Source organism: Sparus aurata, chromosome 5, assembly GCF_900880675.1.
Source record: "Sparus aurata chromosome 5, fSpaAur1.1, whole genome shotgun sequence".
NCBI lineage: Eukaryota > Metazoa > Chordata > Actinopteri > Spariformes > Sparidae > Sparus > Sparus aurata.
In genome coordinates, this window is record NC_044191.1 from 31564317 (window position 1) to 31576539 (window position 12223).

Below are 12223 nucleotides of genomic sequence, written 5' to 3' on the forward strand. Positions count from 1 at the left end.
CTTGATATTGGATCTGATAATCAGTCGAGTCCTTCCTGCCAAGAAGCCGCTTCCTCACAAAAATCGAATTTCTATGATATTAAAGCAAATTTGAAGTCAGGTTTTTTAAATGTATTTATTGTCAAAGTTACATTAATGTCTAATGTCTGTACTTGAAAGTTTAGATTTTCTTATTGCAAGACTCGTAAGTTGTCATTACAAGTTGATTTTCAAACCCTGTTAGCGTGTCAGTAATTTAATTGATGTTTAAGACTGCAACGATTATTTTCATCACCATTAATCTGTTGATTGCTGTTGTTGATTATTTTCTCAATTAGTCAATTAGTTAATAACATGTCAGACTGAGGCGACATCGTTGAATTTCTTGTTTTTTGTCCGCCAAAGATTTTAGTTTACTGTCAAAGTTTAAAGAAACCAGAAATATTCTTGCATGACGAGCTGAAATCTTCAAATTTGGACATTTTTCTGACGCAGAAGAGTTAATTGATAACAAAAGTTATTTGCATTCATTTAATATTTCTAATTGATTAATAGTCTAATCACTCCAGCTTTATTAAAAAGTAAATTAAAGTAGTATTAGTTTGATAAGCTGATCAAAACCGCCGACGATACGGTCAGTTCAAGAAAGCAGAAATATGTCTTTTTGTTTGGATTATAAAAGTCACCAGCAGAGTGATTTAGTGCTCACATTGACCCTGCAGCACGTATAAAACTGTCTCTCTGATATCTGCACTGATCCCTGATCAGTGCCACCTAAGCACCGAGGTCATAAATCTCCCGTCACGTCCTCTTTTCACCCTCATAACTCTCTTCGCTCCTCTCATCTCATATCAGTCAGGACGTTTTAGGGTTCATTGATGAGAAAAACACTGGTTCTCCACTTTAAACTAACATGTCAGACTATTATAATTGATTAGCTGGAAGACGTAAAGGTTGATTCTAATATATTAAGTCATCACTTATAGTGTGTTTCTTATTGTACAAACTAGGGCTGCTCAATAATAGGAAACACTGACATTGCATTGGTTTTCTGCGATAAATGTCGAAATTAAACAAAATACACGAGTTTCCTCACGATTACTTGAAAAGCTCTTTTTGGAAAGAAGAGATAATTTTAGACTGACTGAGGTGAGTTTGTCAGGAGTACGTTTAATCAAACAGCGAACACAGTGAGTTCTGCTCTGTTTGGTAAATTTATCAAGAATGATGGTTGTTCGTTTTAAAAGTCTCTCAAAAGCTACAAACTCCCTTTTTATCCTGGAGCCCTTAACTCAGACTAAAGTGTGTAATAACAGACAGACATCTCCTCCAGATTAATCATGGAAAAATGAGAGTCGAGCTGCAAAAAGTTGAGTTAAGTTAATTTGCCTAAAAAAATAAATTGAGCAGCTCTAATAAAAACAACAGTATTTTGATATTTTACCTTCTATTAATCACCCCCCCCCTTTTCTTTGGACAACAACTGACAAGAAAAGATAAAACTATATATAAACAGATACTTGTTGCTGATTGAATTATCACTTTTATAGGATTTCTACCCATCAGTCAGCACTCGGCGCTGTCATGTCAGTCTGCCACCACTAGATGGCAGAGTTAAACTGGATATCCAGCATGTACCACACACTCTGTACCTTCTCTGGTCAGACACTAGGTGGAAAAATACTCCAGTAAGAACAAACTGAGTCACTTTCCTCTCTGTTTCCTCTCTGTGGAGCTGCTCTCTGAACATTTGTTGATAGAAAGAAGCGACTCTTCTCCCAGCTTTACATTAAGAAGACGAGCCTCGTCTGTGTTTTCTCAGAGACGCTGCAGGTTACTGTACCTCTCACTTCAAAGATGGCAGCATCTGTTATTTGTAGTAGGGGGACTCGCACCAACGGCCCAAAAAGAAAATGGATTTTCAATCCGATCAGGAAAATGCTGCCGACTCATCACATCAATCGCGCACAGTAATAGAGTAGTGGCGGTTATGTAACTGTTACAGTCACCAGACGAGCTCGTGTTAAGCAGCCGGTCGAGAACAAAGTCTTGCTTTGCCTCCACGCCCCGCTGCGCTGCGCTCTGACACATCCACTGTACACAGCAGCAGTGACTGTCAATCTGCCCGAGGACATCACCATTCCCAGTTGGTGTGTGTGACGGTGATATTCACTGCTGACTCTGCGGCTGTGAGACTACTCCGAGCTGCCGTTCCCAACGCCGAGCTGGTGATGCTGCAGCGTCAGTAACACTCGTGGCATATTTGCACTGTAGCTCCGCTCTACATACTTCCCTAGAATACAGAGCCAAATCATATGAGCCCTTTAGATGAGGTGGCAGGATGCCCGAGGATGGCACAGTGTGGACATGAAGCCTGCCCTTGGTTTGTTACCTGCCATATGGCTTTCCCAATCAGTGCTCGCTCTGCTGGTGCAGTGCCAGAGAGAGCGAGAGAGAGAGAGAAAGAGGGAGAGAGAAAGAGAAAGAGAGAGAGAGAGAGAGCTTTTTAAAGGAGCATTTCAGGTCTCTGAGCTAAAACTGCCCTCCCCTCCCTTCACGCTCCACCAGCCATGTCTCTGGAGGGGAAAGATGACAGTGTAAATACAGCATGATTGAGTAGTAGCTGCAGCAAATAAGGTTAAAATTGTGTCTTTCTCAGACTTATGTTGATTTAAAGGATAAGTTCACCCCCAAAATGAATGTTTGTCATCTACTCAACCCGCATGTCGACGGAGAGTCGGGCGGAGTTTCAAAGTCTACAAATCATTTCGTGGAGCTTCGCAGCGAAGACAGCACTGCAGCGTCCTCCCAAACAACTGAAGTGGATTAGATGAGAAGAAAACAATTGAAAAAAAGAATCCAGAGATCCCAAATTGATTTAAAAAGATGTGATTTGGACCGTTGATGAGTTGTCAAGCTTGTGCGCCCACTTCAGATGGGGTATACGATAATGCTCAGCAGCTACATAGAAGAGTTTGGGGTGTAAATAAAGTCTTGTCAAATCAATTTAGGGTCTCGGTAAAGTTGTTTGGAGCTATTTTATTTTGCTGTGACGCTCCAGAAATGTTTTGTTCACTACTAAAAATTTCCCCTGACTCTCTGTCGACATGAGGGTGAGGAGATAATGACTACATTGTCCTTTTTTTGGGGTGAACTAAGCCTTTATCTTTATGGTAATCTATGAGGATGTAGTTTGTTGTGTGGTGCTGTATTAGTTTGTGTTAGAGCCATCCGTGTACACACATTTCCTACAATAATCCAAATAATGTGGTCATCAAACGCTTGTAAAATATTCAGTTTTGTCTCTACTACACCTCTCTCTCACACTGTTCACTGTAAAACAGAAGTAATGAATGTTTTTTGTTATAATGCTCACCTCATGTGACGTTAGGGATGCAAGATTATACCGGCATGTCGTCGGTATCGATGGATGAAGTCTTTAAAATGAAATATCAGCCCCAGATGAACACTGCTGCCTATATTAAGCATTAAGATCATGATGTGTTCATGTGTGCAAGCGACACAAACTGCTGATGAATAAGTTGTTTTATTTGGACCGTGTGAATGACGTCTGTACATATTGATTCTGAGTGTATGAATCAGTGTCAGTTATCTATTTCCATAATATCAGTTCATCGATCCAGCTGTGCGTTCTCTCTCTTCTCTCCGACAGAGTCGACACACACACATTGCTGCAGTGCCCACGTAGTCCCGCCTCCTCTCACGGTCTCCAGCTCCTTTTACTATGGTCAAAAGTAAATTACCTTTTATTTAGTTAATTACAGACTCTGTTGTGCTTAACACACGAGACACACATATACAATTGTAAGCCGTCAGTGTGTCAGCTTTTCCACTGATTTCCACCCCAGGAGAGACTCTGTTCTCTGCACTCTGGTGAAAAAAATGTGCATTTATGAACATCGACGATCGGGAAAAGATATTAGGTATTATATAAAGATGTGGAGCTGCTAATACAAACTGAGCTTTAAACAGAAATACCTATATTCAGTGAAAAAAAAAAAAGCACGTCTCACTTAACTAGAACCTTTTATAAATTTTTTTTATGGTTGGTTTATAGTGATGTAAAACAGAAAGACGTAACAAATCCATATATTTTAGAGGCTGTATTGATGTTTGTCATTTTTGCTCTCTAAATGATTAATCGCTGAAGGAAGCTGCTGTAAAATAAACCGATGCTCTGTCCGTTCTGTGCATGATCTCAGGACTAATGACTTCCTCCTGGTCGTGTGGACATGTGATGCCGTGTGAACGGTGTGTCCTGGTCTCGGAGCAGCACTGAGCTGTGCAGTCCTGTGGTGTTGCTCTGACTTGGCTGTGTGCTGCAGTGCAGTGTTGAGCTCTGCTGCGAGCGTACGCTCACTACTCAGTACTGCAAGAGGTGCCCACGGGCGGGACCGCGATCCACGGTGTAATCAGTGCTATGGATCGGTCCTGATCCACCACACTTGTTGTCTGTTTGTCCTGGAACTGTTATCCTGTTAGATGCCACCGATGCCGGTCGTTGTAGTTGGTCAATTGTACCGTGATGTCATTTGATTAAAGGCTGCTAAATGAACACGTTCAAACAGCAGGTTGTCACTGACACCCTTCATGTTGGACTAGAGGCCCATGCGGCGAATAGGCCCGTCCCTCTTTGTCGCAGTACCCTGTATTAATCAATAGAGGGTGCTGTCTGACCTCTATTCCTCCCTGCTCAATGATTCTCGCCCGTTCTATTGATCTTCTGTGGCGACCGACCATAATCTGTTTCACGTGGTTAAAAGGGCAGTATTATGATCCTCTGATCCACTTCGAAGCACAAAACAGTCCACACTGTTTCTCCTCAGTGTAGTAGCACAAATACAGGAAGGGCTTTTTTTTGTTGTTGATCATCCCATCATCTCATTTTGGCCGATAGTGACTAACACGGCTGCTAAAATAACTCTGCTATAAGCCACAGTTGATGGTGCAGAGGATGATGGCACAGGCCTGCAGAATACTGTATCTCACTGTAGGCTGCGTGGACCTCTGCCAGCGAACGCACCAGAGACGCTCCGAAATTATTTGAGGGGGATTCAACACGAGCAGCGTAGTAGAAAAGAAAACAGCACCACAGTTGGCTGTATCTGAACACGAGCTGCTGACGTGTGACAGTGAAGACGCGTTATTAGCTTTGTGTCGTCATGACTTACTCCGACTTAATGAAGTGTTTGTTTGGGAAATGTATTCTCCAGACCCGTGCACCCATGTGATCGGTCCCCGGATGACTTGAGATGACTAAATTAGAGTAAGGAAATGAGAGAATCGTCCCGAGAGTCTCACCTGTGCTGCGGGTGTGAATTAGTGTTAAACTGACATTTACTCTCAAGAGCGACTGGCGAGAAAAGTCCAGCCCGACGACTGTGTGCTTCTCACTCGTCGGCACACACCGGACCTCCAGAAGTTACAGTCGTATCCGTTTTCAGCTTCACAGAAATGTACGATGCCTCCATGTGTGTAGAATCTGAAATTGAATCAAGCAGCGAGGCCATCTTTTGGTTGAAAGATTTACACGTTTCTACGTACCAGAGCCACGTACGATACGTAGATATTCACTGTCAGTGTGGGAAACAGCTAAATGATGCTTTGACGATTACTTCTGACAGATAGCCAACTTGAGTGGGAGGCTGCTGGAGTACAGTCATACAGTAAAGCAGCATCAGTAAACATGACTGTCACCTCCAACTAAATCTCAGCCCAGCCTGTCGACGCTAAACGCTACCTGGTGATTCGATCAGCTGTGACAGATGTGTGGAATATATCAGCCTCGTCTCGAGAGGTATCGCATATTCTCAGGCCCAGGCGAGGTGGCAAAATATGTATTAGTCGTGTCTGTAGTAGAAAATAATGGCTTAAAAACCCTTTAGTTTAATGTAGGGTAATCCAAACACACGTCTAAATTATTTAACAAGGGGTTCGGTCGCACGTGCCGAGACAGATGCACATCAAAGTTCACCAGATTTGCGCACATGCTTCTCTAGTTTCACATGTATGTAACCAAAACCGGATAGATGCACAGCTATGACATTTTGCAAAGTATCTGCATGGGCTGCCGGTACTGACTGGTGTCAAAAGAGGGAACGTTTCTTCACTGAAGTTGTTGATAGGTCATGTCTGGAGTTTTTGTGAACAGTCGGTCTTTTAGCCGGACTAGCTTGGATTGAAGCAGTGAGCTGTCAGTTTCATTAGCCCCCACGTGATGTCAGTAAATGGTACACTTACGAGGAAATGTTCGAAACTGGTCCTGCATGATCAGTACGTAAACATTAGCTGACCCAGAAACCTGTTACACACTTGTTTGTCTTATTATATTGTTGAGAAGAAGCACGGTACAGGAAGAGTCATACAGATATTGGTCTGATAGTCTCGTAACTTTAAAGGAGCCGAGAGTTCTCACACCTGCACTCAATATCACCCCAACACCAACCAGTCGGTAGTCGACTGAATCTTGTTTTGGTGATTAACCACTGACTTTGTTTGTACCTCGACTGTTCGCAGTGTAATTGCGGTCTCATCAGTGATATTTGTGAGGACCTGCCTTGTTTGATCTGATCACAGAATCAGTTGATTACCTACTCGCTGAAGGTATTTCTTCATCAGCAGCCAAATGATGTAGACATGTTGGGTTTAATACAGTCGGCACCGAGGAAGGATTCAGTGACATAATGACTCAACCTTGTTTTTTAAATTCCTTGGTTCACGCAAGTAATGAAACGTGTGTTTTGCAAAATGAAGAAGAGATTTCATCGGCAAAACAACCGACAGAAAAAAACACTGATGGCCTCAGACTTTACAAGATGTTTGGACACGAAGGGATTATTGAGTTCCAGAATAAATATCAACCTTTAAAGTTCTGATATTTGGCTAATTTTCAGAAGAAGCCTTGACAGTATTTGCTTTGTGTATTTGTATCTACAGGTGAATTAAGATTTGGTGCTGAAATATCCTCGTCGTCGCCACAGATTAACTCTTCAAACTCTCCGGCAGCTTTATGTCTCGGCTATTGGGGATCAAAACTGACATCCTGGGGATTACGAGGATTTACTCCTGATGTATTGTAGTGTAGATATTTAACAGTACACGTCATTCAACAGGAACCGCAGTCACGTAGCAAACGTATCTTCATGGCATGATCTCACCAAATGTGTTTACCCCTCTGCTATGAAACGCCTCGGTGTGATAGTTTGTGCTTTGCAGTTTCGCTGCGGCGTTGATGACCATTTAAGAGGAAGAGGAGGTCGACAGCTGTACCATTTCGGTGTAGGCAGAACAAAGAAAATACTGACGTTGCATCGTAGTGCATAGCTCATCCCGCTGTCAGTAAAATGGCTCCCCAGGTGCATTTAATGAAGTATTTAAATCCGACATCGTGTTCAACCAGTCCTCGATGCGCACCTGTGCAGACGACACAAGCTTATCTGTGTTCTCTCGTTTAAGACCTAAAGGATGTGACATGCAGGATGTTGAGGTGTTTAATCTGTCAGCGTATTACGAGGAGACTTCAGCATTAAAAAAAACACAGAATATAGACCGACACAACGATGCACTCAGGGGGATGTGGATGATGTTGAGATGCTGGCAAGGTCGAGCTAAATGTCGCGGCAAACTGGAAGAAGACGAAGTTAAGAAAGGTTATCTGCAGTTTCATTGAGAGCGAAATGCCAGTGTTCTCTGAAATAACAAAGATGCTTTTGGCTGACTGATAAGTGTGCGATTAATGACGTACTGTAGATGATGACCTGGACTTTACACAGGAAGTGAACAACCTGATGTAAATGTGCCCGTCATGGTTTTCAGGAGAGTCTGATGAATTTGTGCAAGATTTGACAAATTGACCCGCGACAGCTGTGAGAACAACAACATTTATTTTGGTTTTCAAAATGATTTATTACAGTTTGCTTTAATGGGTTTGCAGGAAAAAAAAAAAAAAAAAACAGAAATATAAAGTCATTTTTAGTGTGATTTAACATCTCGGTGCTAAATAATGGGAACATTTTAAGTGCGGAGTTACACAAGATAGTTAGTGTAAAGACTTTCGGTGGAAATATGTGTGTTTGTAGTGTAAAGTCACACTGTATGCTGCTGTTAAATGACACTGTGAGTGCTGAAAATCCTTTGACACTGTTAGCTGACACTTACTTGTGTGGATCAACATGTATAACCTCAGTCTGTGTTACTTTGACCTTTGTCAGGGTTGATATTTAAGTATTTTTCTGTGTACACTTACATAGCTACATCACAGTCTGCGTTTCCCTCCGGAGGGTCTGGATTTGATGGCGACGTTACGTACAGTATGCTTCCATGTGTTGAATAGGTCGTCTCTCCCGTGTGTGTGTGTGTGTGTGTGTGTGTGTGTGTGTGTGGCTCTGTCGTGTCCCGTTCTCTGTTTTTAGAGGAGCACTGGAGCGGTTAATGTGCTGGCGGGTGCTGGCCGTCACACTGAAGAAAGCTCGGGCAGTAGCTGTGTGTTTCTTTCTCCCCCAAGGTCCAAACAACCTGTCCCTTTGTGTCCCAGGCAGGACCACCCCGGGGACAGTCCATATACACTGGGTGCACTCTCAAGCACAAAGACGGGCTTGTGTGTGGGGTTTTAAGTCCATTCCAGTGGTTTTGCATTAATGTCTTACTATATTATGAGCATCACATTGCCATCGTTTGAGATGAATGTATGAAAAAGTGCCCTGAAATGGCTTTCATTAAGGTTTCTGGAGCTTTTATCGTATCACATGATGTTTATTATTGATATGTAGTGACTAGTTTCATGTCCACAGATCTGAGAAGTCTATAAAGTGCTCAGGAATATGAGTCGTGTCACGTTTCTGAGTCCTACATGTCTCTATCAACACCTGAAACATTTCTTAGTGAAGGTCAGATCAGTGTTTCTTTTCTCCTGGAGGCTCACAGGTTAAATGCATCGAGCTGTCGGCTGATTGGTTGGTTGATCTTCTGGTGAGATGCTATTGGTTGTTGTAGCTGCTTGCCTATGATGGACATCTGTAAGACTTCAGTCACCTCGGAAATTCACCAGAATTTTTGGATGGTGAACTTAGACAGAACCTCTTTATTTTAAAAGATGTCCTTGGATGTTTTAAGCTTTCATTTGAATTTTCAGCTTTTATAAGCAAGTTACAGCCATTTTTTATAAAACTAACCTCAGCGTTTATCAGTAAAAACCAGGTGTAATGCTATATTCATAATTCACTGACAATGTAGATGGGTCCAAAAAGATTCAGAGTTAATACACAGGTTATTGATATCATGGACGACATGGTTCTCCTTTGACGAAATGATGCTGCAGAACATGCAGTAATCACGTTCACTACAGAACCGGAGCTAACTTTAGTTGATGACTGCTGTTTAGTTCTCGTATGAAGCTGAGACTACACGGTAATGTAGTTACAACCAGTGAGTACATTGAGAAGTGTCCCCATCCAGGAGAACTCAGGTCAGGTTGAGGGTTGTCTACCTGGTCGTTCAGTTAAAGCACCTCTCTGTTCTTGTTGCTTAAAGGGGTATTCCGGTGTAAATTTAATCCATGGTCTAAATCAACGTGAAACTGTGTTAGACTCCCTCACGAGAGATCAAGTTAGCAGACCGCTAATTTACGGAGTTTTATCAACCTCAGAAACGACTGCACGACAACAATACACTGCAGTAAATGGATCCAAATATAAACTGCCACCAAAAAGCCACAAATAATGCTCAGAACAGCACCAAACTTCATCAACAGTACAAATAGGGTCTCAGCACATAGTCCGGGGCATCTAACCTCCGCTAGCTTAGCTGGATTTCTACTGAAAAGCTGACTAAATTTACCACTCTTCTGCAGCAACTTTCTGTTGACGGGAAGTCCCGACGAGTCGATTACCGAGTGCAGTAGAGTTCTGCGGCTCATGGATGAAAATGTATGATTATGACTCCATGGAAAAGCAATCAAAGTTCATATGTGTCTTAGCTGCCAGTTTATAACAGTTATTAACGAGAGCAGGACAGGGAAAAGAACGGAATTGAGCATTTCTAACCGCACTCGGCAATCGTCGCGTCGGGACTTCCCTGACCCGGAAGCTGATGGAGGAGAGTTGAAATCTGTTTTTAGCTTCACAATAGAAATCCAGCTAAGCTAGCGGAGGTTAGATGCCCCGGACTATGTGCTGAGACCCTATTTGTACTGTTGCTGAAGTTTGGTGCTGTTCTGAGCATTATTTGTGGCTTTTTGGTGGCGGTTTATATTTGGATCCATTTACTGCAGTGTATTGTTGTCGTGCGGTCGTTTCTGACGTTGATAAAACTCCGTAAATTAGCGGTCTGCTAACTTGATCTCTCGAGAGGGAGTCTAACACAGTTTCACGGTGATTTAGACCATGGATTAAACTTACACCGGAATATCCCTTTAAACCTTCAGCCCTTCTGACTTTAACCTCCAGGTTCGTCCTCAGGTGATCCAGCTACTGTAACTGTTCCGGCTGTAGACCTGCCCCTATATCAGTTCAGCAAGGGTGTAGCTTAACAACACCAGTTGGCTAAGCAAAATCCTCCTTATTACCCGTGCAGTCGGTCCCATCGGTGATTCATTTGGGCACATTCCCCCAAGAGTTCGATATTGTGATGGATCTCTTGCCACAGAGCTGTCAGCCCGTCAGTATTTGTGTTTGTTTATTTCATAGCTCGGCCACATGAGCGAGTGATTTGTGGAGTAGCATCGCAGACAGAAGGCAATATCACTGGTCCTATTCATTAGTATGCTGCAGTATGGAGAGAGAGAGGGAGAGAGTTGCTATCAGATCAGGGGAAGCCTTGGCAGGAGAGCAGAGGAAAAACAAGACAGAGACATAAGTAGAAGGGATGTGGACAGGAAGCCGTCGCAGATAGTGAGTGAAATGTTTGAGGAGCAGCTCAGCGAGGTGGAAACCATCCTAATTTAACTAATTTTGACGTTAGATTAAAAAAAGAAACCAACGGAAGACAGTAAATACCCCAATTACGTTTTCTTAAGAGCACATTTCATTCAAATTGGGCTCAATGTGAGTCATTCAGCTGTCAAAAAAGACCTGATAATTGCTAAGAATAGAGACAGAAATGAGAGATAAAGACAATAGCATGGGGAGTGATAATCTCCTGCCTGTTCTTGTACATTTTCCAGCGCGATCCCCTCAAGTGACTAATGAAAGGGGGGGGGGGAAATAAGCCAGAAATTAAGACGTGGCTGCAGAATACTTCAACAACATCCCTTCACCAGCTGTCCCTGTGTGTGTGTGTGTGTGTGTGTGTGTTTAATGATGCACGTGTGTTGGCATGCGTGTTGGGACTGTGTGTGCATTTGTGTGTCCACAGTATCAATGTGAACTGTACGTGTGATGTATAGTGAGCCGGGCAAAGAGAGACGTTAAAGGATATTTTTTGCCTGCGTCAGCAGCATTGCAGGGAGGGAGGAGAGGGGGGAGGAGGGGAGGAGGGGAGGAGGGGGGAGGAGGGGAGGAGGGAAAAGGAGAGAGAGAGAGGGGGGGAGTAGAGAGAGGGAGGGAGAAGCAGAGCAATGCCAGTAAACAGGTGCCGGCTCCATCAGCACCTCTCTCCCTATGCACCTCTTTCTCACTGCGCACATATCCATACGTACGCCGAACACGAGCGCCAGAGACAGAAGACGCTCAACACTCTGATCCATATATTGATACGTTTCTACGTACGCCTCTTTTGTTTTCCTCATTGCCTGTAAAACTAAAGCAGGGGATCAGGGAATGAGGAGAGAAGGAAGGCATGAAAACAGTAAAAAGAAGAAGAAGAAGAAGCCTCCTGATGATGTGACTGTATCACTCTTTACAGCAGACGGTTAACGGCTGATATGAGATTGGCTTTTTTTATTGCTCACAGCATCACTCGGTGATACACAAGCACACTGCACCAACATCCTCGCACGGGTACCAATCCTGTCTGCTGCAGCGCCTGAACAGTGGAGAGGGAGAGGGGAGCAGAGAGGGAGGGAAGGAGGGAAGGAGGGGGGGAGTAAACGAGTGCGAGGCAGTGTTTTTTTTCCTTTCCTCATGCATGTTTTAGATTTTTTTTTATTTCCTCTGCTATCCTGCCTTGTGTGTGTGTGTGTGTGTGTGTGTGTGTGTGTGTGTGTGTGTGTGTGTGTGTGTGTGTGAGGGATTGCGTGATTGGCCGTGCTGATGACGGGCTCCCTGTGCAGCTCAGCGATGGACTCACA